Genomic DNA, 15,030 nt, shown 5'->3' on the forward strand with positions numbered 1-15,030 from the left:
ACAGAAATCTCTGGAAGAATACATATCCTCCTCGATTGCCGCTGGCCATCCATGTCCTTGTTGGCGGCTGGATTTTTTTCATTAAGCAGAAGGACAGCTCTTTATGTCCACGTATTGATTTTTGCGCACTCAATAAGATCACGGTCAAAATCAGGTACCGACTACCCCTTCTGGAGCCCACATTTACATTGCTTCATGACGTTGCAATGTTCACAAAGTTAGATATCATCTTGTTCGCGTGAGATGAATGGAAAACGGTGTTTAACACCCCATTAGGGCACATTAAATATTGCGTTATGTTGTTCGGGCTTACTAATGCGCCGGCAGTTTTCCAATCATTAATCAATGACATCCTCCAGTACATGGTAGGGTGATTTGTTATTATGTACCTTGATGATATTCAGATATTTTCTCCGTCCATCAAAGAACATATTCGACTCGTCCGTCAGGTTCATCAGAAACTGTTAGGGAATCGGTTGTACGTCAAGGCTCAAAAATGCACTTTTCACTCTTCGTCTGTGTCGTTTTTGGGATATGTTGTGCAGAGAGGGTAAATTAGACCCCATCTGGCCAAGAGACTGGGGACACTTAAAGGGGAACATTAGCACAATTTCAAAAGGGTTAAAAACAATAAAAATCAGTTCCCAGTGGCTTGTTGTATTTTTTGAAATTTTTTTCAAAATTTTACCGGTCCCCGAATATCCCTAAAACAAGCTTTAAAGTGCTTGATTTTCGCTATTTGTGATGCTACTATCCCTTTACCTGTGACGTCATACAGTGCTGCCAATGTAAACAAACAACGGCGAATACCACAGCAAGATATAGCGACATTAGCTCGGATTCAGACTTGGATTTCAGCGATTTAAGCGATTTAACAGATTACGCATGTATTGAAACGGATGGTTGGAGTATGAAAGTATTGAAGAAGAAACTGAAGCTATTGAGCGAATAGCTATTGACGCTATTCATAGCCATAGCATGGCCGAATAGCTACGTTAGCATCGCCGGTAAAATGTGCGGACCAAACGATCAGGACTTTCGCATCTCGTGACACTGGAACAACTTAAATCCTTCGATTGGTAAGTGTTTTTTTTCGCATTTAATGTGGATGGAAGTAAACTTAATATAGTTGCAAATGCATCTGCAGGTTATCCATACATGTATGTGCCATGTGCTGCTTTAGCACCGCCGGTAAATAAAATGCTAGCATCGATTAGCGTAGCATGTTAGCATCGATTAGCTGGCAGTCAACGTCAACAAAACTCACCTTTGTGAATTCGTTGACTTTATAGTTGCAAATGCATCTGCAGGTTATCCATACATCTCTGTGCCATGTCTGCTTTTGCACCGCCAGTGAATAGCATGTTAGCGTCGATTAGCGTAGCATGTTAGCATCGATTAGCTGGCAGTCACGCCGCAACCAAATATGTCTGATTAGCACATAAGTCAACATCAACAAAACTCACCTTTGTGATTTTGTTGACTTTATCGTTGCAAATGCATCTGCAGGTTATCCATACATCTCTGTGCCATGTCTGTCATCGCCGGTCAAATGTGCAGACACTTTGGTACATTAATGGCGGCAGATTTCTTGCCATTTTCGCATCTTCGGGCCAGTGGTGCAGCTTGAATCCCTCCCTGTTAGTGTTGTTACACCCTCCGACAACATTCTAGAAAGAATGTATTAATGACAGATTTTTTTAATCTTTTGTTTTTTACACAAAATATTTCTTCCAAATGTAAGAAAAAATAGCTTCTAAATAGCCCGGTGAGCAACTAACATAAGCGACGTGCCAAAGGGAGCGAAAGGATGACTTCCTCTGTCTCTGTCGCGCGGCAGAAGCGCGTACTTTAGCATTATAAAAGCTTGAAAGGTTAAAATAAAAGGCATGATGTCTGCAAGGTTCCAAAAAATAGTCGAAAAAACAGAAAATAACAGAGCTGAGACCCGTTATTTGTAATGTGTTGAAAATGAAAATGGCGGCTGTATTACCTCGGAGACGTCACGTTCTGACATCATCGCAAAAAGAGCAATAAACAGAAAAGTGTTTAATTCGCCAAAATTCACCCATTTAGAGTTTGGAAATCGGTTAAAAAAATATATGGTCTTTTTTCTGCACCATCAAGGTATATATTGACGCTTACATAGGTCTGGTGATAATGTTCCCCTTCAATGCACACTTTCCGGTCTCCTTTCTAACTGTGGCCACTTATGTTCAATAGTCCTGCTGTCTAATAAGCCAGTGGTTCTCAAATGGGGGTACACGTACCCCTGGGGGTACTTGAAGGTATGCCAAGGGGTACGAGAGATTTTTTTGAAATATTCTAAAAATAGCAAAAATTCAAAAATCCTTTATAAATATATTTATTGAATAATACTTCAACAAAATATGAATGTAAGTTCATAAACTGTGAAAAGAAATGCAACAATGCAATATTCAGTGTTGACAGATTTTTTGTGGACATAAATATTGATGTTAAAGATTTCATTTTTTTCTGAAGAAATGTTTAGAATTAAGTTCATGAATCCAGATGGATCTCTTACAATCCCCAAAGAGGGCACTTTAAGTTGATGATTACTTCTATGTGTAGAAGTATGTATTTATAATTGAATTACTTGTTTATATATCAACAAGTTTTTACTTATTTTTATATCTTTTTTCCCAAATAGTTCAAGAAAGACCACTACAAATGAGCAATATTTAAATCAGAAACTGATGACATAGTGCTGTATTTTACTTCTTTATCTCTTTTTTTCAACCAAAAAATGCTTTGTTTTGATTAGGGGGTACTTGAATCAAAAAAAATGGTCACAGGGGGTACATCAATGAAGAAAGGTTGTAAAGAGGAAGGACTGTCTCCGACTGGCACAGATTTATCTCAGAATGGTCGCACGTAAGTCATTCACTTAAATTAAAACTTGTGACTGGAAAAATTATCAAAGGCAATTTGAAGAAGTTTGTATATTTTGAGCATGATTGACAAAGTACAAAAACAAGTCAACTTCAACATGTGTTGTTTGATCGTACTGCCATTCCTGTTGGTGTTGTTTTTTTTTAATTCATTTAAGAAGAAGGTTGATGTGAAATTGGCAGGATGTTGTAGAACAGAGTATAGAACTGACAGGTCGGCTGTTGAAAAAGCAGCCTTAAGTGGTGCCTCGAGACAAGACAGGAGTAAGCGTGCCAGGAATCCTGAGGAACAAATGGTTCAGAGGACACACGAGGGAATAAGTTTGGCATCGACTAAACAGGCTTGCCAAAAGAATACCTGCCACAACAGTTAGCTCGAACAATGTGACAAAGGGTTGGTGAAGAGCCAGACGCCGTGAGCTTCTTTACTCATGCAGGTGAGCTGAATCAGCAATGAGAAGAGGGAGACAATAGAGGTAAAGGGGGGCATATGGACTGGACTCTCACTATTATGTTAGATCCACTATGGACTGGACTTTCACAATATTATGCTAGACCCACTCGACGTCCATTGCATCCGGTTACCCCTTTTGGGGGGGGGGGGGGGGGGGGGGTCACCCACATCTGCGGTCCTCTCCAAGGTTTCTCATAGTCATTCACATTGACATCCCACTGGGTTGTGAGTTTTTCCTTCCCCTTTTGTGGGCTCTGAACCGAGGATGTTGTTTTGGCCTGGGTAGCCCTTTGAGACACTTGTGATTTAGGGCAATATAAATAAACATTGATTGAGACAGGGAACACACAAATACTGCAACCACTTTTCTAATAAGTCCAGGAAGTTTCTTGGTAATTGCTTGTACAGTGTTTTCTGTACTATGGAGCAGGCCTGGGCAATTATTCTGACTCCGGGTGCCATATTTAGAGAAAAAAAATGTGTCGGGGGCCAGTATATCTATCTATCTATCTACAGTGGGGGAAACAAGTATTTAGTCAGCCACCGATTGTGCAAGTTCTCCCACTTAAAATGATGACAAAGGTCTGTCATTTTCATCATAGGTACACTTCAACTGTGAGAGACAGAATGTGAAACAAAATCCAGGAATTCACATTGTAGGAATTTTAAAGAATTTATTTGTAAATTATGGTGGAAAATAAGTATTTGGTCAACCATTCAAAGCTCTCACTGATGGAAGGAGGTTTTGGCTCAAAATCTCACCATACATGGCCTTCGTCATTCTTTCCTTAACACGGATCAATCGTCCCGACCCCTTAGCAGAAAAACAGCCCCAAAGCATGATGTTTCCACCCCCATGCTTCACAGTAGGTGTGGTGTTCTTGGGATGCAACTCAGTATTCTTCTTCCTCCAAACACGACGAGTTGAGTTTATACCAACATGGATACATGGATGATACAGCAGAGGATTGGGAGAATGTCATGTGGTCAGATGAAACCAAAATAGAACTTTTTGGTATAAACTCAACTTGTCGTGTTTGGAGGAAGAAGAATACTGAATTGCACCCCAAGAACACCATACCTACTGTGAAGCATGGGGGTGGAAACATCATGCTTTGGGGCTGTTTTTATGCTAAGGGGACAGGAAGATTGATCCGTGTTAAGGAAAGAATGAATGGGGCCATGTATCGTGAGATTTTGAGCCAAAACCTCCTTCCATCAGTGAGAGCTTTGAATGGTTGACCAAATACTTATTTTCCACCTTAATTTACAAATAAATTCTTTAAAATTCCTACAATGTGAATTCCTGGATTTTTGTTCACATTCTGTCTCTCACAGTGGAAGTGTACCTATGATGAAAATTACAGACCTCTGTCATCATTTTAAGTTGGAGAACTTGCACAATCGGTGGCTGACTAAATACTTTTTTGCCCCACTGTATCTATCTATCTATCCATCTATTTATCTATCTATACACATGTATATATATATTTGTATTGTTCTATGTTTCATGCCCTATACCGGGAGTCGGCTGCCAGCATGCGGCTCATTAGCGCTGTCCTGGTGCCTCCCAGGAGCTTTTTCAAAAAATTTGTTTGAATGGAAAAAGAATAAAAGATTTTGTGACGATAAAAACATTGTTGCAAAAATAGTAGTATAGACTAGATATGCTCCTGTACTTGGTATCATTACAATTGATGTCAGGTGTTGATCAACCCATGGCATTTGTTTACATGTTTACGGTGTGTAGTGAAGCATGTTTAGCTATTCCTCATCCTGCAAGGATGATACTTTATTTGTCGCCATGGAGGCGAGCATTTGTGATTTGGAAGAAGGTAAAAGAATGCCGATTGAATATGCACATTAGCCGCTAACTGGCTAGCCATGTCTTAAACCACCTCTTCCTCTGGGTGTTTCAGTGTTATAACTTCACCTTTAGCTTTAGTTTTTAAGTCAAAATGGATCCATTCTGCCTTTTTTGTCTACACACCGTGTGTGCTTTAAAGTACTCTGCGATTGTGCGCTGCCGAAAATGCTCCTCTGCTCGTAAAACCAGCAATGTCACAACGCGCCGTCATGCCTGTAAAGTAAAAAAAAAATGATGGCAAACCGGTACTTTTCAAACAGAGTATAGTCTCTTTTTTGATTAATTAGCACCGTGATACTATATTAGTACCGGTATACCATGCAACCCTAGTTCTGAGGCATCCAAAACTGAGGTCAAGTTCACGCCCAAATGCACGAAACTTATGGTTTGATGCTTTGACATGATTGTGTAACATAATTGTTGCTTGCGTTTCAGAATTAGATAATTAAAGGTCTCTCTGCATGTGTTTACTTTCACACTAAGCCCCCACTTATTGTATTTATTGCTGTGGGTCTTAAAATACATACAGTGCAGTACTTTTTGTCACTCCCTAATGGAATGGAAAGCCCCCTGACATTCAGCGTTAATTGTTGTGGCGACAGCACCAGAAGGCTGGCACAGATATAGCCTAACACAGATTTAGATTTCAAAGTAATGGCGACAGGGCTTATCTGAACTCTGTCAAGAACATCTGGCTTGACTGGATGAAAGAAAGATTTGTGCCACCTGCGTCAAATTCCAGACGGATAGACAGACATACCAAAAGGGGGAAAATAAACACAGCAGCCCTGGAAAGGCACACCATGTCACAACTAACTACGAAGCAATATCTAACCTGTTTTTCAAATGGCTTGAGAAAGAGTTGTAAAGGACAAGGTTTTCAATCAATCAATCAATGTTTACTTATATAGCCCTAAATCACAAACCACAACACAAACCACTACGACATCCTCGGTAGGCCCACATAAGGGCAAGGAAACTCACACCCAGTGGGACATCGGTGACAATAATGACCCAGTGGGACGTCGGTGACAATGATGACTATGAGAACCTTGGAGAGGAGGAAAGCAATGGATGTCGAGCGGGTCTTACATGATACTGTGAAAGTTCAATCCATAATGGATCCAACACAGTCGCGAGAGTCCAGTCCAAAGCGGATCCAACACAGCAGCGAGAGTCCCGTTCACAGCGGAGCAAGCAGGAAACCATCCCAAGCGGAGGCAGATCAGCAGCGCAGAGATGTCCCCAGCCGATACACAGGCGAGCAGTACATGGCCACCGGATCGGACCGGACCCCGTCCAAAAGGGAGAGTGGGACATAGAAGAAAAAGAAAAGAAGTTCTCAACGGTTAAACTACAAAAGATCTTAGATCATAGGTGTCAAACTCTGGCCCTCGGGCCAAATTTGGCCCGCCGTGTAATTTCATTTGGCCCTTGAGGCAATATCAAATTAACATTAGAGCTGGCCCGCCGGTGTTATACAGCGGTGCCGCTGTATCACCGCATTCACCGATTTCCCGGGAGACTCTCGAATTTCAGTTTCCCTCCCAAAAATCTCCCGGTGCAACCATTCTCCCGAATTCCACCCGGACAACAATATTGGGGGTGTGCCTTAAAGGCACTGCCTTTAGCGTCCCTTACAACCTGTCATCAAGTCTGTTTTTCTTCCTCACAAACAGCATGCCGGCCCAGTCATGTAATATATGTGGCTTCTACACACATGTAAGTAAATGCAAGGCATACTTGATCAACAGCATACAGGTCACACTGAGGGTGGCCATACAAACAACTTTAACACTGTTACAAATATGCGCCACACTGTGAACCCACACCAAACAAGAATGATCAACACATTTCGGGAGAACATCTGCACCATAACACAACATAAACACAACAAAAACACAACAGAACAAATACCCAGAACCCCTTGCAGCATTAACTCTTCCGGACCGCTACAATATACATTCCCTCCCCGCTACCAACAAACCCCGCCCCCCTAACCCCGCCCACCTGAGCATCAACTGAGCAGTAAAAAGGCCTGAATGGGTTATTTATTCATTGTTATTTTATTTTCAAATGTATTAGCCTCTGTTAATATTTACCTCAGAAGGCTGCAAATACAAAAGAGGTATTACATTTTTATTTAAAATTGATTTGATATGCCATTGATATTTTTTAATTATTATTGTTATTATTATTTGAAACTCAATTTTGCATGTCACTATAAAGTTATATAAGCCTTGCTTGTTCAATATTCAATGAAAAACTTGTTTGGGTCCCTATTAAAAGGTTCATTTGTTCAACCTCGGCCCGCGGCCTTGTTCAGTTTTAAATTTTGGCCCACTCTGTATTTGACTTTGACACCCCTGCCTTAGATGGTTGCATGTTATTGGTAGCTTTTCGGGACATTATTGATCATTACAGTAGGAAGGGGATTCATATTGCACCATTCATCGCGGTTTACCTGTTACATGAAACGTGACTGTGGAGGGGGGTGTGGCCTGCGGACCTGTAGCAAAGCGGGGTGTGCCAGGACCGGCTTCGAGATCAGCGACAGGTGCGTAGATGCATCATCCAATCACCTGTCGCTCTGTTAAAAGGCAGCAGCCGGGAGGAGGGAGGGTAAGGAGCTGGAGCGAGAGCGAGAGAGAGACAGACAGACACAAAAAGACAATTGCTGGAAAGCAACCCGCTGAAATATTTGGAAAAATAAAACAGCGTTGTAACCCTGATACGGGCTCCTGTGGCAATGTTTGGTGGTCCGAGGAACCCACTGTAGGGCAACCTTCACAGTGACAAATCAGGGGGGTGCATTATCCACTTTAGCCGCCAGACAGCAGTACAGCGTTGAATATCTTAACATTTGTTGTGTGGCAATTCCAACTTTGACCACAGTGTTAGTTGCTATTGAGAGTGGCACTTTCCATCATTTTAAGCAGACTGTATTGCAAAATGATTAACACCCCACATTTATCTCACATCAGCTCCACTAAGGAATAGGCAATATCAATCCCTTCCCACCTGTACATCTTTTTACACTGGTTGAAAATATGTAATCAATATTAAAAGAGGGCTTCACGGTGGCAGAGGGGTTAGTGCGTCTGCCTCACAATACGAAGGTCCTGCAGTCCTGGGTTCAATTCCAGGCTGAGGATCTTTCTGTGTGGAGTTCGCATGTTCTCCCCGTGAATGCGTGGGTTCCCTCCGGGTACTCCGGCTTCCTCCCACCTCCAAAGACATGATAGGTTGATTGGCAACACTAAATTGGCCCTAGTGTGTGAATGTGAGTGTGAATGTTGTCTGTCTATCTGTGTTGGCCCTGCGATGAGGTGGAGACTTGTCCAGGGTGTACCCTGCCTTCCGCCCGATTGTAGCTGAGATAGGCGCCAGCGCCCCCCGCGACCCCGAAAGGGAATAAGTGGTAGAAAATGGATGGATGGATGGAATATTAAAAGAATGTCTAGTTGGTTTAAATGATACAAAGCGGAGAGTTGAACTTTCTAAATGACAAATCATCTATTATCGCCTTTACCCCAAAATCAACTGGAATTGGCTCCAGCTTGGGACCTAATTGAGGACAAGCAGTATTAAATGTTTGTATATAAATTCCTGTCATTTCATATACTCAATCAATCAATCAAATCAAAGTTGATTTATAAACAAATGTCTCAAAGGGCTGCACAAGCCACAAAGACATCCTTGGATCTGATCCCACATCAGGGCAGGACAAACTCAACCCAATGGGACATTGAGAAACCGGTGCAATTAATGCCGAGTGGACACGGTTAATATTTTGAGAGTCCAGTCTATTATAGGCTAAGGTGTATAAATGAGTTTTAATAGGACCTAAATGCTTCTACTGAGGTAGCGTTTCTAACTGTTACCAGGAGGGCATTCCAGAGTACTGGAGCCCGAATAGAAAACGCGGTAAAGCCCGCAGACTTTTTTTGGGCTCTGGGAATCACTAATAAGCCGGAATTTTTGGAAAGTAGGTTATTGGACGGAACATATGGTACAATACAATCAGCAAGATAGGATGGAACTAGACCGTTAAGTATTTTATACGTAAGTAGTAAAACTTTAAAGTCACATCTTAAGTGTGTGACGACTCGGTGGCATCTTGGTGCCAATGGTGCTCTTCCAAGATGCAGTCGGGCAACGGACACAGCGTGGAGGTAAGAGATAATGATTTATTTAACTAACGAACAGACTAATAACAAAAACACTGGGTACCAAAAGACATAAACAAAGAGCTGGTCAGCATAAGAGCTGGGGGAACAAAAGGCGGCTAAGCACGGAAGCATTATCGAATATAAAACATGAAACAACGAGGCCAAGCGAGGAGGCTATCGAGTCCAAACATCAAAATACAAACGTCACTGGTTGCGTGAAAGCAAACACTACGAGGCCAGGCCGAGAAAACAAAAAGGGCAGGTTATATCGAGTCTCTGATGAAAACAGGTGTGCAAATAAGCAGGTGAACAAATCAAGTCGCCATGGTGACAAAAAAGCAAATTAGGAAGTACGCAAACAAACTCAAGACTCTAAATGACCAGCGATCCGTGCCGCGGATCGCAACAAAGTGCACAGGAAGCCAGTGCAGGTGAGCCAGTACAGGCGTAACATGATCAAACTGTCTTGTTCTCGTCAAAAGTCTAGCAGCAGCATTATGTACCAACTGTAATATTTTAACACTAGAAATAGGGAGCCCGGAAATAATAAGTTACAGTAATCGAGACGAGACGTAACAAACGATGAATTATGATCTCAGCGTCTGTGGTGAAAAAAATGAAACAAACTCTAGTGATATCACGGAGCTAAAAGAAGGTTGTTTTAGTAACACTCTTAATGTGTGACTCAAATCAGAGAGTTGGGTCGAAGATAATACTCAGATTCTTTACTGAGTCGCCTTGTGTAATTGTTTGGTTGTCAAATGTTGAGGTGGTATTATTAAATAGGTGCCGGTGTCTAGCAGGACCGATAATTAGCATTTCCATTTTCTTGGCCCTAAGATGCAAAAATTTAGTGGACATCCATTGTTTGATTTCATTTAAACACGCCTCTAGCTGACTACAATCCGGCATGTGGGTCAGCTTTGGGAGCATGAAGAGTTAGGTGTCATCAGCATAAGAGTGAAAGCTAACACCGTTTTTGCGTGTGATGTCACCTAGCGGCAGCACGTTGCTGGTATTGCGACGTGACTTTTTCCCGGAAGTGAAAACCAGTGGTGGTCAACCAAGTTAAGATGGCTGTTGTACAGCAAGCAGCTTGCCAACTATCCGAGTACAAAAGAGGCTTCAATCTTCCTGTAAAAAGTTTCAGCATCCCTGGGTTTTTGTTTTAATCTCTGATTATTTTCACCTGCCCCTGATTAGTGTTCGGAACACTCACCTGCTAATCAGAGAGCTATTTATTCCTGTTTTTCGCCTCACTTGTCTTGTTTGCTTCACGCAAGTTACATTGAATACCTTTTTGATTTCTGAGCTAAGCTACGCCATTAACATTAACATTAAAAAATGATCCTACCTGCATGCAACAAAAGTAGATACGAGCAAAAAGTCAAACTATGCAATAGACTAGATCCCTACACCTTATCAAAAAAATTTGTCATGTGATATCATGGATTAAACGTCGGTCACGTTCGCAGACATATTGGACGATTGTGCTCCAGACGCCATTCTACAAGACGAAACAAATACAAGCTTGGGAAAGCAAGGAGGTCTACAACTTCTTTGTGTGTGACTGGGTCAAGGGAATTGGTATCAAGACTCTCACCGTTTTTGCTCGGGTAAAGTTGCATTTCATGATTTAACTTTGCATCCAAGCTGCCATGTTTGTTGCTGTTGCACACATCGTTTAGGAGTAGCGTGTTTTTTCTTCTGTCAGGTTCAAACACTGATGACATCTATCAAACAGACAAGAAACAAGGAATCATGCAGAGACAGAGTTACATTTAGCTCATGAGTAAAACGCACAGAACTGCAGACTTAGTCACAATCTTGCCATACACTCTAAGGTACAGATCCCGCGTCCCTCTATTTATTCAGGAGTTCCCCAGTCAACATCACCCAGGCCGCCTCTAAAAGGAGTGGTCACATTTACATGCAAAGCAGCTCCAGTACGCACAATACGTGACACAATGTGCTGGGCCTTGTGATTTTGCCTTGTCTTTGCTTGGTCTGCGTGCTGTCGTCTTATCTTCGTTGAGGTCCTTGAAGTCCTCGGTTGTTAGCGGCCTAAAACAAAGATAACATCTGCGCCTGAGACCACCCCTCAGACAAGAAGTTTTGTCCTTGCATAGATAGAAAAAGTACAGCTTGAGCACAATAGCTAATAACTATAGCAACTGACTTTAAGCATACTAAAGTTGTGTGATAACTTACACATAATTATTCTAACCTCTTGTCTTTATCAAAATACAGTATAACTATAGATGTCAATTGGATCGGTTCGCAGCTGAGTGTGAAGCAACCGGAATGAGAATCAGCACCTCCAAGTCCGAGTCCATGGTTCTCGCCCGGAAAAGGGTAGAGTGCCATCTCCGGGTTGGGGAGGAGACCCTGCCCCAAGTGGAGGAGTTCAAGTACCTAGGAGTCTTGTTCACGAGTGAGGGAAGAGTGGATCGTGAGATCGACAGGCGGATCGGTGCGGCGTCTTCAGTAATGCGGACGTTGTACCGATCCGTTGTGGTGAAGAAGGAGCTGAGCCGGAAGGCAAAGCTCTCAATTTACCGGTCGATCTATGTTCCCATCCTCACCTATGGTCATGAGCTTTGGGTCATGACCGAAAGGATAAGATCACGGGTACAAGCGGCCGAAATGAGTTTCCTCTGACGTGTGGCGGGGCTCTCCCTTAGAGATAGGGTGAGAAGCTCTGCCATCCGGGAGGGAATCAAAGTAAAGCCGCTGCTCCTTCACATCGAGAGGAGCCAGATGAGGTGGTTCGGGCATCTGGTCAGGATGCCACCCGAACGCCTCCCTAGGGAGTTGTTTAGGGCACGTCCAACCGGCAGGAGGCCACGGGGAAGACCCAGGACACGTTGGGAAGACTATGTCTCCCGGCTGGCCTGGGAACGCCTCGGGATCCCCCGGGAAGAGCTAGACGAAGTGGCTGGGGAGAGGGAAGTCTGGGTTTCCCTGCTTAGGCTGTTGCCCCCGCGACCCGACCTCGGATAAGCGGAAGATGATGGATGGATGGATGGATGGATGGATGGATGGATGGATGGATATAGATGTCAACATTGTGTACTGTATCTGCTAAAAGATTAATTTATTATTGCTGCCTTTGGTAAAAGCTTAACTCTTTTGCGATTGCTTTTCTCTTTGTCGTTTCATAAAATCTTGTACACTTCGTAATTACAAACCCCGTTTCCATATGAGTTGGGCAATTGTGTTGGATGTAAATATAAACGGAATACAATGATTTGCAAATCATTTTCAACCCATTCTCAGTTGAATGTGCTACAAAGACAACATATTTGATGTTCAAACTGATATACATTTTTGTTTGTGCAAATAATCATTAACTTTAGAATTTGATGCCAGCAACACGTGACAAACAAGTTGTGAAAGGTGGCAATAAATACTGATAAAGTTGAGGAATGCTGATCAAACACTCTTTTGGAACATCCCTCAGGTGTGCAGGCTAATTGGGAACAGGTGGGTGACATGATTAGGTATAAAAAAAGGTTCCCAAAAAATGCTCAGTCTTTCACAAGAAAGGGGTTTCCGCTGTCGTATTTTAGGCTTCATAATGCGTCACACGTTTTCAATGGGAGACAGGTCTGGACGACAGGCAGGCCAGTCTAGTACCCGCACTCTTTTACTATGAAGCCACGCTGTTGTAACACGTGGCTTGGCATTTTCTTGTTGAAATAAGCAGGGGCGTCCATGATAACGTTGCTTGGATGGCAACATATGTTGCTCCAAAACCTGTACGTACCTTTCAGCATTAATGGTGCCTTCACAGATGTGTAAGTTACCCATGCCTTGGGCACTAATGCACCCCCATACCATCACAGATGCTGGCTTTTCAACTTTGCACCTATAACAATCCGGATGTTTCGTTTCCTCTTTGTTCAGGAGAACACAGTTTCCAAAAACTATTTGAAATGTGGACGCATCAGACCATAGAACACTTTTCCACTTTGCATGAGTCCATCTTAGATGATCTCGGACCCAGAGAAGCCGGCGGTGTGTCTGGATGTTGTTGATAAATGGCTATCGCTTTGCATAGTAGAGCTTTAACTTGCACTTACAGATGTAGCGACAAACTGTATTTATTGACCGTGGTTTTCTGAAGTGTTCCTGAGCCCATGTGGTGATATCCTTTAGAAATTGATGTCGGTTTTTGATACAGTGCCATCTGAGGGATTGAAGGTCACGCTCATTCAATGTTGGTTTCCGGCCATGCCGCTTACATGGAGTGATTTCTCCAGATTCTCTGAAACTTTTGATGATATTATGGACCGTAGATGTTGAAATCCCTAAATTTCTTGCAATTGCACTTTGAGAAACGTTGTTCTCAAACTGTTTGACTATTTGCTCACGCAGTTGTGGACAAAGGGGTGTACCTCGCCCCATCCTTTCTTGTGAAAGACTGAGCATTTTTTGGGAAGCTGTTTTATACCCAATCATGGCACCCACCTGTTCCCAATTAGCCTGCACACCTGTGGGATGTTCCAAATAAGTGTTTGATGAGCATTCCTCAACTTTATCAGTATTTATTGCCACATTTCCCAACTTCTTTGTCACGTGTTGCTGGCACCAAATTCTAAAAGTTAATGATTAGTTGCACAAAAAAAAAAAGTTTATCAGTTTGAACATCAAATATGTTGTCTTTGTACTATATTTAACTGAATATGCGTTGAAAATGATTTGCAAATTATTGTATTCCATTTATATTTACATCTAACACAATTTCCCAACTCATATTGAAACGGGTTTTGGAATTTTCCGAGGAACTCTGACGAAACGTTTATCCTTTTTGTGATCTGAACGGTTCGTACAACCTAAAACAACACAGGCAAAGAGCATTTTTTTTCTTTGAGAAATGTTAAATGGCGCCTAGTACTCATTGAGAACAGCACTAGCTTGAACAACACCTGTATCTTTATTGCGCGGGACTTGAGCCGGAAGTGACGTCAGTAAAATACAAGCAATAGATGCTGAAGAGTGCAGAGCTAAGAACCGAACCCTGTGGAATTCCGCACGTTACCCAAACATACTCCGAGATCACGTTTTTATGGGAGACGCACTGCGTCGAGTCAGTAAAATAAGAGTTAAACCACTAAAAGGCTAAGTCTGACATACCAATACATGTTTTGATACGGTCAAATAGAATGTTATATGTTATACATATCAAATAAATACTTTCCACCATGTTACATTTATCCGATTAATATTACTAACCGCAATATTAATTTTTATCGAGAATATTTTTGATAACATGCTAAAAAAGGACACAATGATTATTGTGCAGGGTCAAATATAAGGGAACTGTACCAGACAACTTGAGTGACAAAGTACTTATGGAGATATCTTGACCATGTACTGTATGAGTAGGTTTGGCCCAAGGGTCGGCAACTCAAAACGTAGAAAGAGCCATATTAGACCAAAAATATAAAAAAAATAAAATAAAAATCTGTCTGGAACCGCAAAAAATGAAAAGCCGTATACAAGTGTTAAAATGACATCAACACATGACTAAATTAACTATATTAGCCTACTATCAAAATGACTATGTGTCGCAGCCTGAAGCTAATTTTCGTTGACAGAAATGTTGAAATGTAATATTTA

Source organism: Nerophis ophidion, linkage group LG12 (assembly GCF_033978795.1).
Source record: "Nerophis ophidion isolate RoL-2023_Sa linkage group LG12, RoL_Noph_v1.0, whole genome shotgun sequence".
Lineage (NCBI taxonomy): Eukaryota > Metazoa > Chordata > Actinopteri > Syngnathiformes > Syngnathidae > Nerophis > Nerophis ophidion.